Genomic DNA, 20,661 nt, shown 5'->3' on the forward strand with positions numbered 1-20,661 from the left:
GGTCTGGGACCTCAATTATGTTTTGGAAAATCTCACACTGCCTTCTTTTGAGCCAGCATCAACAGCAGATATAAGATTCTTATCCTGGAAAACAGCTCTGCTCCTAGCAATAACCTCTGCAAGGCGAGTCTTGGAGTTACAAGCACTCATGGCTGTGGAACCTTTCCTCATTTTTCATCCAGACAGGGTTTCTTTGAGGACAAACCCTACATTTATGCCTAAGGTGGTGTCCAGTGTGGCCCTCAACCAAACCATTCACTTGCCTACCTTTTATCTAAATCCACAGAACAAGGGTGAGAAAATTCTGCATTCTTTGGACATACACAGGCAGCTCCGCTTCTACTTGGACAGAACTAAAGCTTTCAGAAAGACTGAGCAACTTTTAGTGTCATATGCTGCGGGATCACAAGGGAAGGCCATCTCAAAACAGACTATTTCTAAATGGATAGGCCATTGCATCTGTTTCTGCTATTCTCAACATGGCAAATCAGTGCCTAAGGTCATTAGACCTCATTCCACCAGAGCAGCAGCCACTTCAGCAGCCTTCCTCAGAGGAGTACCAACCAAAGATATCTTAGAGGCTGCAACCTGGAGTTCAGTGCACACCTTCACAAAGCACTACCACTTACCTCTTTACTCTAAGTCCAGAGCAGGCTTTGCCACTGTAGTACTTCAGGGCCTCATAGCCTTTCCTAATCCTATTTAGCCCAGCCACCCATCCTCAGCTTTGGGATTCAACCCAAGAGTAATGACTGCAACAGTGAAACACAATGAACATAGTACAGTTGTGTACCTACCATAAATGTAGATGTTCGAGTGTATTCACTGTTGCAGTCCAGGTTACCCACCCTCCATCCCCCTTTTCTTTGCTGGGTCTATCTGCACTTCTCTATCCTATACAACCTATTTGGTGTATTTGTTTGTAGATGAAGGAAATGTTATTTTTGTGCATGCATTTTTATTGGCATATTTTTCCAGCCAACTAATTTGGGGGCAACTGACATCTGGGGCAAGAAAAACTGAAGAAAATGGTGTCGGCTGCATCTTTTATACCCCTGGCACACTGATGTCAGGGAAGAGGTGACAGCAACCGATGCTGGACCTAGACTTTGGAATTCTGGCCGACTGAGGGTAGCCTGCCAGCAGGATAACCCAAGAGTAATGACTGCAACAGTGAATACACTCGAACATCTACATTTATGGTAGGTACACAACTGTACTTTTCTATTACTGGTGGCCTGTTGTTCAGGGCCCTGCAGCTATGTGAATGTCAGTTGCATAAGGATGTTATCCAAGGTGTTACTCTGAGTCTTAATGCACTAATTCACCTTAATCCTGACCATTGGCTGATCCTCCCACCAAGAAACCAAAAAGGAACTCTCTTTTCCACTCCCTGATGAGAAGCCTAATTTCTTGATTAGAAAAGCAGCATTAGAGGCAACTAGCACACTCTACAGATTGCCTACCATAGAAAAAACACCATTACCATACAGGCATGCTGGCCAGTGAAATGCTGGGTATGTCAGGTGTAGGGCATGGTACCTGCCATTGCAGAATAAGTCATCACAAATGAACAAAAAATTAACAACAACAAATATTAAAAAGAAGCAGATAATGCAGAGAAATGGGATATGACAAAAAGTTATATATAGTAGGTGTGCAACACTTTTCCATGACAGAGCAGTGGTGTAATAAATATCTGGGTAACTTTTCTGATAAGACCAGGGGAAAACTTTGCTGGCTAGGACTGATTATGCCTTTTTTGCAACTCTGTAAGACAGTGGTGCACATTATGGGTAGCATCCTGCATGTGCAATGGACAACAAAGCAAGGGAGAAATAACCAAACTGCACAAATGGAATGTATTACCCTATAGATAACAAAGCAAGGGAGATAATAGATAACAAAGCAAGGGAGAAATAACCAAACTGTACAAATGGAATGTACTACCCTATAGCTAGCAAAGCAAGGGAGAAATAACCAAACTGTACAAATGGAATGTACTACCCTATAGATAACAAAGCAAGGGGGAAATACCCAAACTGTACAAATGGAATGTACTACCCAATGGGCAACATATACATATATATGTATGTGTATGGTGTTATAATGCACATTGCAGCAAAACCAGGGATATATGGAACTGGTTGCTACAGTACCACATAAAACATTCCTAACAATAATACCACAAATAGACTATTAGCAAGCAATCACTGTAGTAGTAGCACACATGGAAACCCATACCATGTCAGGAAAACCTGACACAGTGAAGGACAGTGGCACAGACACAAACCCATTAAGAAATGTTAGTTGGCATGGACACTAAGTGTTTATACATTGGTAATCCAAGGTTTATACATTGGTAATCCAAGGTTTATACATTGGTAATCCAAGGTGTTACTCTATTATTACATTATAACACCATACACATACATATATATGTATATGTTGCCCATTGGGTAGTACATTCCATTTGTACAGTTTGGGTATTTCCCCCTTGCTTTGTTATCTATAGGGTAGGACATTCCATTTGTACAGTTTGGTTATTTCTCTCTATTCAGTCGCATACCGTCTGCTCAGAGGTGACATGTGCCTGACATACAAGGCCATGTCCAACCCGGAATTAATGGACATGCTCCACCTCAAAAAATCCAAATCCACCAAAACCACTAGAGCAAGCGACTTAAACCTTAGCACGGATATAAATAGGACGTGCTGGAGGGATAGATTTATCACTCAGAGACTCCCTATGCTGTGGAATAAAATCCCGGTCCATGTGAGGCAGAGCACCTCGCTGACTCTGTTCAAGAGAAATATAGACCTGTGGATGGGAGATCGTAGGTTTAGAATCATCTCTGGGTCACTGCTGGACAGAGGCACAACAAACTAATGGGCACAGTATTTTTCATATAAAATGCCTTAGGGCAGATAGCCTAGTATAAACCTATGAACCTATGAACCTAATCACATACTTTTGGGGCAATGCATTATGAAATGCTGATGTACTGCAAAGGAGAAAAGGAGCCTAACTGCACTGGTATACTCATGGGCAACACAGATGGCATAATGATGGAATGTTCAGGAGTAAGAGCAGAAATATAGTGATCAACACAGTTACAAGTGCATTTTAAACCTATGTCAGTGTTGTCAGTCGTGAACAAATATGCAATGGATAGCTGTTAAACAGTAAATTTGAACTGGACATTGCTGTCATAAGCAGGTCAAGGAGAGGCATGCAGGTCAAAAAGCAAAGTTTGTTTTATTTATCTTCTGTTAATGAGGTTAATCACATTATGCTAGTGGCCTATTTTCAGGAGAGACTTGATGTGGGTATTTATACTACTAGTGGAAATATGACCAGAGCAACATGGACTATCCTCTAATTTTTCAACAGATGCCATGGGACCTTTTACATCTACCAACTTATCCTCATGGAACCTCAGTTTTAATGTCTCATCTGAAGAATGATATACTCAGGAGTACAGCATCCCCTAATAATGCACCACAGTCTCAGTAATCCAATGACCTGAAATGGAGTAGAACCCACAAGCACCAAATGTGCTACCTATAATGCACCACAGACAAGGAGCGGTACACAATGATACAGAACACTTTCTCTAATATATGGAAAGTCTGGCCTGCAGGTAAGTCTTTTGTCTGTGATTCTTCCTGTGCTGCAACACACACTCACACACACACACACACACACACACACACACACACACACACACACACACACACACACACACACGTGCACCCACACACACCCACACAGTTGCACACACACAAATACACACACATGCATGCATACCTGAGCTATTCAGGAACAACCTATAGCCTATACAGTAAGGACTCTTGTCACTTGGCAAAGCATATCTCTCCCTAACCATTTTTTTTGCATTAGCAGAGAAGGTCAGGGTGGCACCTCTTGAAAACACTATACTTGTACCAGTTATGCTCTTGGGAGCAGATGATGTCCATGGCATCACTCTCCATCCTGCCAGATATCATCATTTTATAGGTAATCCTCATTGGAATCCCACAGCATGTGCTTCCAGTGTTGCAAGTGTCTGTCTGCTATCTGTATGTCTTGTGTCCCTCCACAAATATCAACCCACCATATTGTTCCTGTCTGTGCATTTTTTTTAATATTATAACTGTTTCCTAAGCCACTCTCCTACACCCACATCCCTTATTCCTTCTCCAACTTCCTCTTATATAAAAAAATGAATTAAGGGGGAGGCTATACTCCCACCTCCTCCAGCACAACCCTCTTATGTCTTCCTTTTGTTTGCACGTTGTCTTCTTTTTCCTCATTTCTAGCTGTTCCACCTTTCTCTTTCCAGCCTTATAAAGTCCCAATCAAGGCATCCACATACAAATAATCATACATTCAGTACAAAACTTTGTATATTTTTTAAATTCATTACTACTTAGCTTTGCCTTTTTCCTTAACTGAGTGACAGTAATATGCTCAAACTGTCACATACCCATGATCACTTCCCAATTCCAAAAACAGCCAGAAGCAATCAGAACTTTACACTCAAGCAATTACATTTGCATGTAACCACACTAGTCTGTATGGATTTTATGAACCTGCAAGACAGCCCAAAGGTTTGTAGGCATGTCTGCGCAGCCATTCACTTTTGCATAGTCAGCATCATTTGCATAGTTTCATAAACGTGTTGTGGTGCTCTTCACCATTTGACCTTGCATACATACAAACTCTGGAACTATGAGCACCATCCTATGTTTTGTAGCCCATATAAATCTAAATGGCATGCCTAGTTCCACCTGATAGATAGCTGTGCTACTTTATACCTCACAGATCTGATATATTATTCAATACAGTTCAACATTTCTTTACTAGAAAAATCACAGAGTTGAAAAAAGTGAAATTTTTAGAAAGACTATACAATGTATCATTGTATTCTGCTTTTTTGTTAAGCAACTGAAATGTGACAGGTTTCAAGCCTGTACTTGATGTAGTTCTACTCGCAATTGTTTGACTGAAATGCATTAATGTGGGAAATAACACTAAATCAAGATCTTTTATACTAAAACTTAATATAAATAATCTTCTTCCGGCTTTTCCCAGTTAGGGGTCACCACAGTGATCACTTGTCCGCTCATGATTGGCAGTAGAGCTTTACAGTGTCCAGTTGCCAGCCCAGCACCCAACATTCCACGGAAGACACACACACACGCACTTACTCATGCCTAGGGCCAATTTAGAGTGTCCAATCCACCTACAGCATGTCTTTGGGATGTGGGAGGAAACCGGAGCACCCGGTGGAAATCCACATGACCACAGTGAAGACATGCAGACTCAGCACAGAAGGCACCCCAGCTGTGGATCAAACCAGAGAACCTCTAGCTGTGAGGTGACAATGCTAACCACTGCACCACCGTGGCCACCCTTCATATAAATAATAGAAAATAGAATAAAAATACATGAGACAATGCTTTCTGGAACTATAAGTCAACCCTCACTTTAAAATAAAAGCAAGTCAAGTCAGTAAATTTCTTTAATAAAAACACTCTTGCTAAGTATGTGAGAAGTAAAAATGTAACACAGGGTTATAATCTTTAAGGTTCTTTATGGCCAGCATGTCATAGACCTGGTAACTTGACCTCTGATAATATTATTTACACCCCTTTTTGCTATTCTTTTGTCTGTACCATGTGAAATATGAATATTTTACGGACCTGTTATTTTCACTGTTAGTTACTGTGGTATAATTTGCTATGGAAATCCATTTTTGCAACATATGCCAAATGATGATAAGATAGTCTAACAGATACCAAAAAAGAAAATCACCGGCGAGTGTAGAAGTCAATAAAGTAAACAGCACAAGCACCCTGGCATTTGGCAATCCAACAGCAGGCAAAAGAAAAAATGAAGTGAACTTAAAACTCCAAAATGCTTTAAATATATGACAAATAAATGTGGTTTAGTGCTTTTGTCAGTACATTGATATCTTCAGAACCACAAAAACAAAGTAAAAACTAGTTTAAATACTTTTCAAGTAAATGGACCCCACCCCCAATGATGAACCAATCAATGTATAATAGACCAACCTCTAATAAAAGTAACATGCACAACTGAATATTAGTTAAGAACAGCAATGTAAAAAAAGACATTTAAAGCACTAAATTACAGTAAAAAATAACCATATTCAATTTTTTTAAAAAATCAAAAAAATTCTCAAACCATATTGTGTCTTCTTTTAAGTTCACTGGTGATGGAAACACTTTCATTTAAGCCTGGGGAATTGGTGGCATTTAATCTTAGTTGCCACAACATTTCCCTGTGCATCAGTAACTTTTTCCAGTCACCACAAAAAGGGTCATTGTGAACCTGCTGCAGCACTAGAAACTTAAACTTATCAAAACCGTCACAAACCATAGAATGTCATGTCAGTGCACTTTTATTGTCAAGTTTCTGGATGCTGTATATGTGTTGGTAAATTCTACAGTTTAACCCATTAATCATCCTACCAGTATAAAACGTCTGGCAGGACTGACAGATGGCAAGGTACACCACCCTCTCAGAGAAACAATTAAATTTACCTCCACAAAGCCATTGTTTGGCCACACTATGCAACCAACCACCATAGCTGCCTTCATTAAATCTGCATTGTTTGCATCTTCCACATTTTACAGTGACTGGACAAGTACCCCCATTCTCCTGTGATTTCATCTCCAGCAAATCTTTGATGTTGTTTTTTCTTTTGTACATAAAACTTGGCATAGACTCTCCAATTGATCTAGTATTTTTATCACAATTAAACAAAACACATTTTTTTGTGATAATATTTTCAATACCCTTTATATCAAGAGTGTAGTGCAAAATCATATTGTTACAACGATTGATTGTTTTGCAATATTATTGTCTTTGCACAACCCTTGTTTAATAATAGGGCTGTACTTGCATACCCTTTCAGCTTTAACCCCTTTGAGGGTACTTTCCAAAAAATGGTTGGGAAAGCCCCTCTCAGAAAACATGTTCCTTATTGTTTCAAATTCCCTCACACACCAGCCATCATTAGATGTAAGCCTAGAGGCTTGTATAAATTGGCTTTTTATGATGACTCACTTTTGATGGCTGGGATGACAACTGGAGTAAAACAAAAAAGAGTTACAGTAAGTAGGTTTTCGATACAGGTGAGTCTCTAGTCCTGCATCCTGTGACCACAAAAGTTTTATGTCTAAAAAATTAATCTCATGGAAGCCTACATGGTGTGTAAATTTTAGAAAGTCAGTGCTAGCGTCCAGCAGGGTAAAAAATATTTCTAACTACACAGTGTCCCCTTGTCAAACCAACAGCAAATCATCTAAATATCTAAAATATCCCTTACAGAACTTAAACAAGGGGATGTTAAACAAAATAGACAGTTCCCATTTCAATAGAACCCCATTGGCAAATACAGGGGCACAAGCAGCCCCCATAGCAACACCTGTGACTTGCTTGTAATATTCACCATCAAATTTGATAAAGTTGTCCTCAAAATGATCTCCATAAACTCACTTATAAGAGTACAATCAGTTTCAGGAAGGTTGCTATAAGATTTAACCACATCAACAAACCAAACCAAACCCTCTTCATGTGGTATAATCATAGGTAACAAGCACAGTATCTAAGTCAAAACAAACATCTCTAAGTTTGTCCATCAAGTCCCAGGAATCTTTAAGTATGTGTCTAAATCCAGAAAATAAGTTCTTTAACTTGTTGTCAATAAATTTAGCCATGGGTTCTATCATGGATCCTGCTGAGGCCATGATTGGCCTTAATGGAGGGTCCTGTGTGTTTGAATGTATTTTTGGAATCCCAAAAATAGGTGGAATAATGAGATCCTGCCCTTTTAAAAATTCAAACAAGTCAGAATTAAGCTGTTCAAAGAGAAAAACCTCCTCCAATGCCACCCTGATGCCCCTGTAGGCTATGTTGATCTCGTTAAGGGACAGAGGGCAGTATGTTTCTATGTCACATAAAAGGTTCAACATGTATCCATTATAATCCTTGTTGTACATGATGACAAGACCCCCCCAACTTATCTAGTTTCATGCACCAAATTTCCCTGACGTTCACTATTGAATTCAAAATGTGTCTTTATTCAGTGTTCGAGTTGTAAAAATGATGGTTACATTTGCTAGCCAATAAGGCATGAATCTCTTTTTCACATACTTTTTCATAGATGAGAATGACAGGTGTAAGGAGCGGGGGTCCAAGACTTTTCCTCTTGCAGTTTGTAATACTCTCATCACAGGTACTTTGCCCATATAAAAGTTACAAATTTGTTTTGCGGGTAAACATTTTTAAATACAACAGGGAGTGATCAATGTTCACTCTGTTGGAAGGGACAAAGTTAAAACCTTTAAGGAACACAGAGTGGTGTATAGGCTCAATTGATAACTTGGTAAAGTTGTAAATTTTAAAGCCGTAAAAAGAAGTTACAGTAAATGGATTATTGCAAAGATCCTGTAGCAGGCATGTTATTACCATCTCCAGTTCCCTTGTTGATGCTGCTGTCCTTTGTTTCTCTGAGAGTGTGGTGTACCTTGCTCTCTGTCAGTTCTGCCAGGCTTTTTACATTGGTAAGACGATTAATGGGTTAAACTGTAGGATTTACCAACACATATACAGCATCCAGAAACTTGACAATAAAAGTGCACTGACACGACATTCTACAGTTTGTGATGGCTTTGATAAGTTTAAGTTTCTTGTGCTGGAGCAGGTTTACAATAGCCCTTTTTGTGGTGAATGGAAAAATGTATTGATGCACAGAGAAATGGTGTGGCAACTAAGATTAAATGCCACCAATTCCTCGGGCTTAAACAAAAGTGTTTCCATCACTTGTGAACTTAAAAGAAGACACAATATGGTTTGAGAGTTTTTTTGATTTTTTTAACAGATTTACAAATGGTTATTTTCTACTGTCATTTAGTTCTTTAAATGTCTTTTTTACATTGCTGTTCTTAACTAACATTCAGTTAGCATGTTAATTTTATTAGAGGTTAGTCTATTACACATTGATTGGTTCATCATTGGGGGTGGGGTCCATTTACTTGAAAAGTATTTAAACTAGTTTTTACTTTGTTTTGTGGTTTTGAAGATGTCAATGTACTGATGAAAGTGCTAAACCACATTTATTTGTCCTATATTAAAAGTGTTTTGGATGTTTTTTTAAGTTCACTTAATTCTTTTCTTTTGCCTGCTATTGGATTGCCAAGTGCCAGGGTGATATTCTAACAGATGCATAATGGTGTTTATTCTTAGTAATCCTGCCAATTGAATTAGGTATAAGGATGCAATAATATACTTATTTGGCCTAAAGTAAAAATGAATTTGTTTTTACTAACCTACCTGCATCCCTAAAGGGTTATGTATATTTTATGTATGAAATCAGTGATGTATGCATGTAAAATATACCCTTATCATGATAAAGAAATCTCTACTCTATTTTTAAGAAAAAATGTACATACTGAGAACAATGAATGCAAACCTAACACCTAATACCTCCCCAGAACACTAGTGCTTACACAAATCAACCTGTTGGAATTAATTGAAGGTAACTAAAAAAAAATAATTAAATAAACATAAAATAAAATCATTCATGGACTGGATTTAGTCAATCAGAAGATGACAAATTGGAGCTGATTCTATATATCTATTATAACTATGATTACGTTTACAAAAAATAAAAATATATAATCCCCAATACACTATTAAAATATGTACAATCAATATCAAATATCATTGAAAACAAAAATCTCAGAGGCTTTCAAGTGAAGAAAGCTGAAATGAAAGCAAAACAATGCTGCTAATATAAGGTCTATATTAGAAGACCGAATGTTTAGGTGATCAAACACCTAAACATCAAACTTCTAATATTGAAAGCAAAAAATAGCGTTTGCTATTTCCCTACTGTTGAGTGTGGAGTTGATATATTTTGTTAGGGGTGTGGGGGGCCACATTGAGGGGTGTGGTGTGTGAAGCCCCCCACCCATTTAATTTAGATGTAAAGTAATGTTTTTTGTGTTGTGGATGAGGGACGTGTTTCCCTGGGATGTTCGACATTGTGCGGTTCAATATTAGAAGATCGATGTTTAGGTGTTCGATCACCTAAACAGTCGGTCTTCTAATATAGACCCACTAATATGATATATAAGGGAAAAGGACACTCATCCTGAGACTCAATTCATAAACCTACAGTATAAGATTATTTCATTTACTGCATATCACATCTTCACATATTCCATGTTCAACACTGCCTTGGTTTTACTTAATAATGTATGTCCAGAGAAATGGATAAATGGATGATGCAAGAGAGTTAACTGTGTGATAAAACAATATCTTTCTTTTTTTTATGATCAGGCCACTTCCTGTAAACAGTTTGTAGTACATGGAGTGCACTGATTATGACCTGGAATGAGAAAAAAGGCTGGTTATGCAACACTCTGAAGTTAAAGTGTGTAACAATTTTTGCTGCACACATCTTTCGGAGTTGTGATGCTACACTTTCATGGCAAACTAGAACATATACAGCACCCAGTACATAGCAATGTTGGGAAATGCTAACAAATTTTTAAAATGGTAAAACACTATGCACTACCACACAAGAAGGTGACTAGTATAACTGATGCTATATCAGACATACCCTTAGATTTTAGCCACTCTTCATGTTGTAGGTCTAAGGCCTTTATGGCTATCTTATCCTTCCTGCACTTATCTTTTCTGTAACAAATAGACCACAACAGGAATTAAAGCTTTAGGGACTATGACCTATAAACAGTTAGGTTCATGTCTAGCTGCTCATGATTAAGTAGTTATAAGCTGTCAAGGTGAATTTCATGTCATCCATGTATTGAACAAATAAACTGTTGACATAATCATAATCCTTTATGTTTTGTGTACAAGAAATAGATTCCAAGAAATTTAAGTCAACAGAGAAATATAAGACATACATTTATTGACATCCATTCAAAACTAAAGTTATGGATCGAGACTCAGTCATAAGATATTATAGTATAATGAGTTTTAGCTATGCCGTAATTGAAATATAGTGTAAGAGTATGATGTGTCTAACAACTTTTAAAACACCTCATGCTGCCACACATTTGCGGCATCCAGAAGTAACATGCAACTCTTAAAATACTAAGCACTTTGTTTTACCATTCTTCTGTTTTTACTATAGATTTTGTCCAAGCAAGAAATGTGTTACAGCTTTTAAAGCTGCCAGTAAGTTGCAGTGCACCCCAGGGGTAGCTGCTGTCTGACTGACACAACAGTGCTCAATAATAACAGTGAGAGTCATATATAACAATGTCAGTACAACAGACCTGACATAGTTACATTTCTATGAATGTAAATCCTTACTGCAAGGTTATCATTTCATCCATTTTCGAGTATAATCAGTGTGTCAATATTATTTACGATTATGACCAGGCCTTTGATCATAACTATCATATTGACAACACACCTCTAAGAGCTGACCCAGTAGTCAGGGACTTAGGGACAAACATAGGCAGTAATCTAGCCTTTGACCATCACATGTTTACAGTAGTAAGGAAATTATTCTATGTTGTGCAAGTTATAAACGAAGGTACAGGGTCTAGGTCCATATAATTCGACATTCATCAGACCTATCATTGAGTACAATGCCCCCTTTGGTATGTATGTATCCAGGCATATCCAATAACTGGAATGCCCACAGAGCTTTCTCACTAAAAGAATACAGGGCATACGTAACATGTTCTATGCAGACCACTGCAAGGCCCTATGCCTGTATTCTGTCTCTTACAGGCTGTTGAGGGAAGAGCTATGCCTAGCATACAAGGCATTGTCAGACCCTACCCTGATGGACCTCTTCCATATCCACAAAACAAACAGCATCAAAATTAATCATTCTAAAGACTTAGCCTTGCCTGTGATATAAATAGAACCCGGTGTAGAGTCCGGCATCTATCCCAGAAACTACCCCTTCTCTGGAACAGGATCCCCATCCATGTGAAGCAGAGTTCCTCCCTAACCCAATTCAGGTGTAACTTGGACAACTGAATGGGAAGTGGGAAATTCATCCCTGATTTGGCAACTATGTTGCTATTGGACACAACAGCCTATAAATGGTTCATCTGTCAGCCTCCTGCTTGTAAATGTTTCAATTCTCAAGCCCCTGCTTACACTTATCAAGGGTACCAGAAATTGTCTGAGATTTGGGATGCATGGCTAGGCTAAAAAAGGTCCTTGTGGTTATTAGCCTAATAAACACATATGAATCTATAACTAATTGTTATATATTTGAGAAATGGAAGAAATTGATTTCATAACAGATCAAAGAAAGCTTGAGAGATGAAGCTTGACATCCATTTTGAGACCGTTTAACTTTCTTGCTTATGGTCAAGTGTCTTACAACTTAGAAAATTGTAACACTTAGGATGGTATTTGTAGTCTGGGGCTTCGCATATTCATAGCAGTGAATTGAGAAGAGTAGAGCTATGACATTATATAAATCCAAGACATTCAGGAGGAATATGAAAGTGCAGAGGATATTTTTTATGAACACTCCACTATCAGTAGTGTGTAACATGATTAAGCCGTAAGTGATAGGGGACAGCTATTATGCTGTTAGGGGTTGACATATATGTGCATGAGTTCAATTCATAGACATAGGTTCATAGGTGTTTACTAGGCTAATGGCCCTGGAGGCTTTACAAGCCTAGCCCATAAGATTACCCTGGCATAGTGCCACACAATCTTAGTTCCCAGTGCCTCTGTCGAGTAGACCCACTGGAGTTATCCCTGGGGTGAATTTTCTGTTTCCCATCCACTCATCATGATTTCTCTTGAAGAAGGGTCAGTGAGGTGCTTTGCTTGACATGTATGGGAAATCTCTTCCATAGTATGGGCAGTCTCTTGGTTATGAACCTGTCCTTCCAGCATGTTCTGTTAATTGTGGTAATGAGGTTGAGGTCTCTGGAATGTGTGGTGTGGAGGGACTGGGATTTTATTAGATGTGGCATTTCTAACAGAGCTGGGTCAGACATGGCTTTGTAAGTCAAGCAGAGATCTCCTCTAAGTAGGCGATATGAGAAAGAGAATAGTTGGAGTTTTTTGAGTCTGTCCATATAGGACAAGTGTTTAAGGCCTAGGATGCTCTTTATGAGGTACTTTTGTGGCCTCTCCAGTTGTTGCAGGTGTCTAGAGAGGTACATGCCAAATTGGGCATTGTACTCAATGATTGGTCTAATGAGGGAAGAGTAGGGGGAGGCAATGACCTCTTTCTTCCTGGATGCAAAACCCTTAGTAATGAGATGTGCCACATAGAAGGACTTTCTGACCACAGTGACAATGTGGTGATCAAAAGAGTGGTCAACCTGTGTTCCCAGATCTCTTATAATGCCTTCTGTGTTCAGTGGAATACCATCAATGTGGTAATTCATGGGAACCGGGTTTTTCCCAAAGGGGATGACTACACATTTTTTGCCATTGAGCTTAAGGCCATGGTTCTGACACCAGTTGTTGGTCTCAGTGAGGCCATTCTGTAGGATGTCAACATCACTTGGGGAGTTAATAATAGCTCCCAATTTGCAAACATGAATCTATAAAGATCTCATTTGCATACAAAGAGTGTAACTCATTCTGAAATTAAGCCCAAAAGCAGCAGGTTTCAGACAGAATACAGAGATGCAATGGAAGCTGAGTTGGTGCTTGTGCATACCTAGACATATTACTGAAGGGGTTGCTTGAGTGAAATGTTTTAGTTTGTGTTCATGCATACTTTAACAACATTAATGAAGAGGTCACTTGGGTGAAATGCTTTATTTCAGTACTTGTGAGTACCTGTACACATTATTGAAGGGGTTACATGGGTGAAATGTCTATTTCATTGCTTGTGCATACCTGGGAATATTACTGAAGAAGTCACTTGGGTGAAATGTTTTATTTTAGTACTTGTGCCTACCTGGACATATTACTGAAGGGATTGCTTGGGTGAATGCTTAATTTTTTTTGCTTGAGTGTACCAGGGCATCTTACTGAAGGGGTTGCTTGGGTGAATGCTTTATTTTGGTGCTTGTGCATACTAGAAATGTTACCGAAGGAGCTGCAGGGGGGGATGATTAATTTGTGTGGCAGGGACGTGATTGTGCATACTTAGAGAAGCAATTCCATGGATTACAACTCCAAAATCAAACGCAAAGCATCACATTTAGAGGAACTGAAACTTGCAAAACTGCTCTTTATAAAAAGTTTTTTTTATCTTAGGAATTTGTTGACACTTTTGCAAGCTTCTTTCGGAGAATGTGCAAAACATCAGTTTGAGCAGCATTTGTAAAACTCAGTGCAGACCGGTCAATGACACACGGTCTGCAAACTCTCAAGTTTGGACTGTATTTTTCAGGTCTTCCATTCTAAGTGGATGGAAGTGAAGTCTGACAACAGATGATAGGGTTACTTATTCTCACAATCTGTGCTCTCATAGTGCATTATGGGACAGCTTTAGCTTTTCATAGGAATCAGGATATCTGCCCGCATAAGGGTAGACAAGAATAAAAAAAGAGAATTAGGAATGAGGGCTTACTTTACAGCAGACATCTTTGGGAGGTACAGTAATTCATGGCAAGATAAAAAAAATATATGTTTTTTCATCATTTGCCTGCAGTGGTCCTTTAAGTGATACACATGAGTGTGAGCACTTCTACTGAATACTATATCATCTTGCAGCTGACCCCTGTATATCTTATTTATTTAGCTACATTTGTGTTTTATCATTTATTTTGAATGCTTTGTAGTTCTTATAAATATTTATGTGGTAAAGGTAGAAAAACTTTCAAACTTTAAAAAAATCATTTAAGCAGTCACAACTCTTATTTTTCAATGAACTTTTTCACAGTCCCAAGTCATCTCTTTTGCTTTTATTTTATGTGCCTTTTATTTATTTACATATTTATGTGCATATTTAAGGTACAAAAAATGTAGATATCTGTATATAAAAATATCCATAAAGATAAGTAACCTGAAATTTCACAGCCAGTCTTTTTGCAAGAATATAGAGACAGTGCAAACTGCAATAAAAAAGAGGTGCAGAGACAGACTCCTGAAGCCATGACTCCAAGTGAGGTTGCAGTGCATCAGCAAATGCCTCAAAAGGAAGACCAGATGTCAAATATAACAGTCCTTATAGATTTCTTAGATATGGTAGGCCACTAAAGAAAGCAGATAGCTATATGGACTGTTATAAAATTAAACATGATTGTAGATACTACAAATTTTGTGTGACAAATGTTCTCAAATGTAAAAAAGTTGATTTAACCTGTAACTTTCACAGTATAGTACTAAGGTTAATATCCAGTGATTAATATAACATAATGGATGTTCTTCGTAGCTTTAAAAGGAGATCATGCTTGATACAGAAACATACTTTTAAATGCTAATAAGCTAGCTGCTATGATACCATAATGTGGTAGGCAGAAGCTCCAGAGAATTAATTTTCTTTTTAGAGCACATCTACAGTCTGTAATTATTTATTAAGCTCCCAATAAGCCAGCATATTTTATTTATGTGTCCAGTTTTCAATCACCAGAATACATAGTTGTCTGCAACCCATTCCTTTTTAAATTAATGAGAAGAGCAGTTTACAACAGAAAAGACAGATGTACACATGGCTGTGTGACACCTTTGGTAACCCACACTGAGACAGGCAGGTAACTTCTCAACCTGATTTGTGTCCTGTTGTTTATGTCTTTCTCTACCCTGTTGCTTAACCATTTTAATGGTAATTGAATTATTTATGGATTTTCATTTAATGCTTTACTTTTGTCATTTACTCCCTTATATGGAATAGTGATGCATGCTTTATCAGTGTAAACATAAGTAGTATGCACTTTTATCTCTTCATTAAGTGCTGCTTTATCAATCCAAAGAATTATGCGATTTAAAAGGAAAGGTTTCCCTGCAAGATACTCATAGTGTTCCAGATCTAACAGAATTTTGTCCTTTGTGTCATTTTGAATTAGCTCCATTATGACTCTTTCTATGATTTTTTTCCTGAAAACCGATTAGGATGATAGATCTAAAATTGTTTCACTCTCATTTGACCTCTCACCCTATTGTGAATTGGCATTACTGCAACATATTGCTATACATCAGGGACATGCTAACATGCTAGTATTTTACTTAAACTGCTTCGATGGGGTTAATTAGGAAACTACCATCTATGTTGTCAGTTATCATAGACATGAGTTTTGAATTCTACTTGTGGCAGCGGGTATCATGTGAGTACTTCTCTAGTGAATGATTCCATTTAACCAGATAACATTGCACATGCATCTTTGCTTTTTGTGAAGTCTGCATATCTATTTGCACTGCACTGATATTTGGGGAAGGGGGCGCATATCATCAGAAGTAGAGTACCTCAGAGAGGAAGCAGTACTCTTTCATTACATTAGGGCTATTTGAATATAGGCCAAGTTGAATTATGTCAAGCTATAACTCACAACTTTCAGATATTCTGACATTTAATATGAGTAGACAAACTGCAGTTGCTCAACTGTTGCATGTTACTGATGGGCTCACTTGGTTTGTCATGTACAGGATTTGTTTGTCTCCTCCATTTATTAATATTTCCTAAGCAACTTCTAGCATTCTATCTCTAAGTACCTCATTATGGATATGGACTTTAGAGATTAGCTTTGTACTCATTAAATGGAAGTAAGTTAGCTTTGAGATATGAATGTTATGAATTCTTACAAGAAATATTATAAAACCATGAAGACATTTGATAGTAGTCTTTGAATAATCTGAGAAAGGCATAAATCATTATATGTATGATTTCATTTTCTCCCTAAATGAAATAGTTCATAGATGTTTATATTGAAAATAAGACAATACATGTTTCTTGCAATGCATTATTAAAAAAAAATAAGATGTTTATTTATTTATTTATTTTATTTTACATTTGTTGACCAGGATACTCCGACTGGATACATGTCCATTTTCAGTGGAGGCTCAGGGAGAAAAGCTCCAGAAGTATTTATTTTATTTTATTTTACATTTGTTGACCGGGATTCCCCGACTGGATACATGTCCATTTTCAGCAGAGGCCCAGGGAGAAAAGCTCAAAACTAACAAACAGATAAGGACAAGCAAGTTACAGCATATGTACAAACATATTGTATTAACATACAAGTTACAGTCTCACATTTCAGGTCTATGAAGAATACAGTTTATATTCAGAAATATATAAAAACATGTTACAGTTTATCTTATCAAACCTATAGGTGCAGCTATATACAGAGTATCTGCAAAGATGTTACAGTTTCCCTTTTCAAACCTTTTAGTGTAAGAGGTAAGTCGCTGTGAATAAAAATTGCAGAGATATGGAAGTAGATTAGGTTTTAGTCAGGGTTAGAGCAAGGACATAACCAGTGAGTTTTAAAATACTGGGTTAGATTTTTTTTTTTGAACTGATTAAGGGAGGAGTTCAGAGTAAGGTCAGATAGGAGCAAATTCCAGATTTTGCCTACTGAATTTGCAAACAAAGATTCTCAAGATTGGTTGTTAGCTTTAACAGATTGAACCAAAAGTTTTGAAGTGGAACAAAGTGGCCTAGCATTTTTGTATGGCTGGATAATGTTTTTAAGGAAGGGTGTTTTTTCTGGATGGTTAATAACCTTGAATGCTATAGTAAGTTGATTATATTGAATTAGCCTGGGGAGTTCTAGCCATCCTAAGAGTTTTTGGTTTTGACAATGGTGTGTCCTACAGGGAGTTCCTGTGGCAAAACTGGCAATTTGATTGTAGCAGCTAGAAAGTTTCCTGAGATCAGTTTTGTTCAAGTTAGTGAGTATTGGCGAGACATAATGTAGAGATGAAAGCAGGTGGGTACGGGCAATGGCAGTCCTAGCTAGAGGGGTGAGAAAAGGTTTGTTTTTGTATAGGGAGCCAAGTTTTTTATTAATGGTTTTAATAGTTTGGTTTACATGTATATCATATTTGAGGTTGTTGTCTTTTATAACACCCAGGAGTTTGTTATACATATCTGGTGAGATTATGGCCCCATTGTTAGATATTATAGTAAAAGAAGGTTGAGAGGATTTACTAGTAGGGGAGAAGAGCAATAGCTTTGTTTTATTAGGGTTTAATATCCACTGTTGATTAGAGATCCAGTTTTCCATTGTATTAAAGCTTTTCTGGGTTGAACTAAGGAGATCTGTAGGGATAGAGGCTGAGAAAATCAGGGTGGAGTCATTGGCATATTGTATACAGGTTGAGTCTGGGATTACAGTGTGGAGGTCATTGATAAAGAGGGAGGAAAAGAAGGGGACCTAATATGGAGCCTTGAGGGACACCAAGGGTAACGGGGAGAAGGGTGGAGAGTTTGTCCTGCCAAAGGACAGCCTGTTTTCTTCCACTAAGATAAGATTGAAACCATTGTATGGCATGGTTGTTTAGGGCTATTTTCTTTAGGGTAAGTAAGTGTAGCTGGTGGTTAACTATGTTGAAGGCCCTGAAACAGGGCAGAAGATAGTTTGTTGTTGTTACAGTTGGAATTTATGACATTAGAAAAGGAGAGGAGGGCTGAGGTGGTACTGTGCTGTGGTCTAAATCCATGCTGTAAGTTGGCCAGAAGATTATGTTGAATAAGGTAGTGTAAGAGTTGTTTATGAATACACTTTTCCATAATTTTAGCCAGAGGGGAAAGGATAGCTACTGGTCTATAGTTTGACAGCTCAGTGGAGCTGCATCCTTTGTTGAGGGTATGACATGATATTTTCCAGATAGAGGGGACAGAGGCTTCAGTTATGGTTCTGTTTATCAAAATAGAGACAGGGAATGCTATAACATCAGCAGCTTTTTGCAGGTAGTCTGCAGGGAGGAGGTCAGCTGAAAGGGTGGTTGGTTTGAGTTTTTTAATTAGGGCTCTAATGAGTGAAGTCAGAACTTTTTGGAAGCTGAAGGAGAGAATGTCACTGGGTTTAGGGGTTTTAGCATTAGGACAAGTGGGTTTAAGTTTGTTAGGAAGGCCCTGGATGGTTTCTATAAAGAAACTGTAGAAGGTGTTGGCAATGGACTCTGGTGATATTTGGGTTTTGACTGAGGGGGTTGGAGTTGTGGATTGTCCTGGGTGGAGGAGTTTGTTAATACCTGCCCAGAACTTCTGTGGCTTGTTGTGGTGTTCCTGCTGTAGGTGGCAGACATTGTATTTTTTGTCTAGTAATATGTATTTTTTGTATCATTCCTATATTGTCAAAATTTGAGTTGATCTTGTGGGGATTTAGAGGAGCGCCAGGTGTTCCAGGCATTATTTCTTTGGATGATCTTTAGTTTGATTTCTTTAGTGAGCTAGGGGGCAATTTTTGCTTTAATTCTAATAGAGCGTGCAGGTGCATGGTTGTCAAGGATGGCCAGGAATGCGTCATTAAAGTGTGTAACTGCCTCATCTAGTTGTAGTTGTTTTTTTTTTAAGTTCTTCTAAGAATTTATTAAGGTTGAAGTTTTTGTTATTTCTTATTGTTTTATAGGTGGGTAGATGTGGACATTCAACTTTGTGCCTAATAGTATATGTTAAGAAATGATCACTTAGATCTTCAGGGAGAGTACCTTTTTTGTGCATGTGGTGGGGGCTATTAATTAGTATCCAGTCTAGGATAGTATCTTTATTGTTAGGCTTGCTGATCCTAGTAGAGGAGGTTATAGTTTGTGTAAAACCATGTAGGTTTACATGGGTGGTTGGGGTCTCTGCAGTGCAGGTATTCCAGTCTATATTAAGGTCCCCTAGAACAATGATCTCTTGGGGGTAGGCATTGGATAGCCAGTAGAGGATGTCTTCTAGGGTCCCTGAGTTATTACCTGGGGGAATATAGATACATACTATGTTTATACATTTGTTTTTATTTATTTGTAGTTTGGAAATGTTATGTTTTTGCTAAGACATTATCATGCAAAAAAATGTAATCATTTTATTTTGTGACTACATTTTCAGCAGGTAGATGTGTGTGTGTGTGTGTGTGTGTGTGTGTGTGTGTGTGTGTGTGTGTGTGTGTGTTTGTGTGTGTTTGTGTGTATTTGTCAGCATGCATGTGTAAATGGAACCCACCGTAAAATCTACTTGTATCATATTTCTTTGTCCTGACTTTCAGCATATAGTTTTTATAATTTATGCAGAACATGTAGGTTAAAATACTAAAAAAAAAAAATGTACAAAAAAATATATTCACAATCAGCCTTTTAAATAAAAAATTGTGAAAAAAGATTTAAATGTCATGGGATAAGCTGAACAGCAATTAGCATTTCAATAGATTATGCACTGTCATCTGCCGAAATCAAAGGCTATTGTATAAAATTCTTACTTTTTAAGGATACATTTGTTTTACTCTTGCATCAGAGTGCTAGTGTCATCAGGGACATATCTGCATGATCCATTTATTCTTATCTCGCATATCCTGTCATGACACAATCACTTCAGAAGCCAGAAAAAATAACTGTAGTTTCTAAATACATATACTTTAAAATCCTATGTAACACTGATGAAAAATGTTCTTTTTTTCTTTCTTTGAGATCAAGTTCACATAAAGGACAGAAAAAAAAACATATTGTACCAAAATTGATGACTTGTTGTATGGAGACTATATCACCTTCAACAGAAATGTTCCCTGCTT

Source organism: Protopterus annectens, chromosome 1.part2 (genome assembly GCF_019279795.1).
Source record: "Protopterus annectens isolate FY-2018-M chromosome 1.part2, PAN1.0, whole genome shotgun sequence".
Lineage (NCBI taxonomy): Eukaryota > Metazoa > Chordata > Ceratodontiformes > Protopteridae > Protopterus > Protopterus annectens.